The following is a 732-nucleotide window of genomic DNA, read 5'->3' as shown; positions in this document are numbered from 1 at the left end:
GGGGGTAATGTAAGTTATGATGAAGTTTCTTACTATATAAGGTAATTATAAGTTTCCAATGAAAATTGGAAAAAAAGAAAAGAAAACTACCAGGACTACTACACTTTTCAGTCTTTCTGAAACTGTTGTGTATTTGGTTATATGGTTTCAATCAAATAAAAACTCTACAGTGTATCTCTAAATATTATATCACTCTGTGTTTCTTTACTCATTGATGTCATATCATAAAGCAAAGACCAAACAAAATCTTGGTTTGTATCCCAATCATGTAGCGTAAGTATGCAGAGCTATTTCCATTACCAAATTAATCTTGTTCTTATGGGAGCAATAAAGATTAGCTTTGCACTGTAAAAGATAAAGCTGAAATGATACTCAGCTTCCTCGGTGCCATGTTAATTATTATTATAAAATGTTTTCATCCTTCGGATCTTGGATTGGTTTATAAAGACCATTTGATTTAGTGCACAAAAGTTTTGCTTTTGATTTTATGTAGCCCTTACACAGTTACATAAAGTATATGCCAAAATATGCTGCTTATGTAATGGGAAACGTGTGAATGTGATGATGACAGTTCCCTTACCTCAATTACAGGCAGAAAAACACTTTGTAGTGTCATCACACTTTTATGTGGAGCATTTGGATGATGCTCAAGTCTTTTATGTTTGAGAATCTCTTGTCCTCGCTGGGTTTGGGGGTGAAGTGATGGCCATGACTTTGTCTGTCTAGTTTTGG

The sequence above is a fragment of the Sinocyclocheilus grahami genome, unplaced genomic scaffold (assembly GCF_001515645.1).
Source record: "Sinocyclocheilus grahami isolate Dianchi unplaced genomic scaffold, SAMN03320097.WGS_v1.1 scaffold3.1, whole genome shotgun sequence".
NCBI classification, from domain to species: Eukaryota; Metazoa; Chordata; class Actinopteri; order Cypriniformes; family Cyprinidae; genus Sinocyclocheilus; species Sinocyclocheilus grahami.
The sequence above is the reverse complement of the archived record's forward strand: the minus strand, read 5'-3'. Positions refer to the sequence as shown.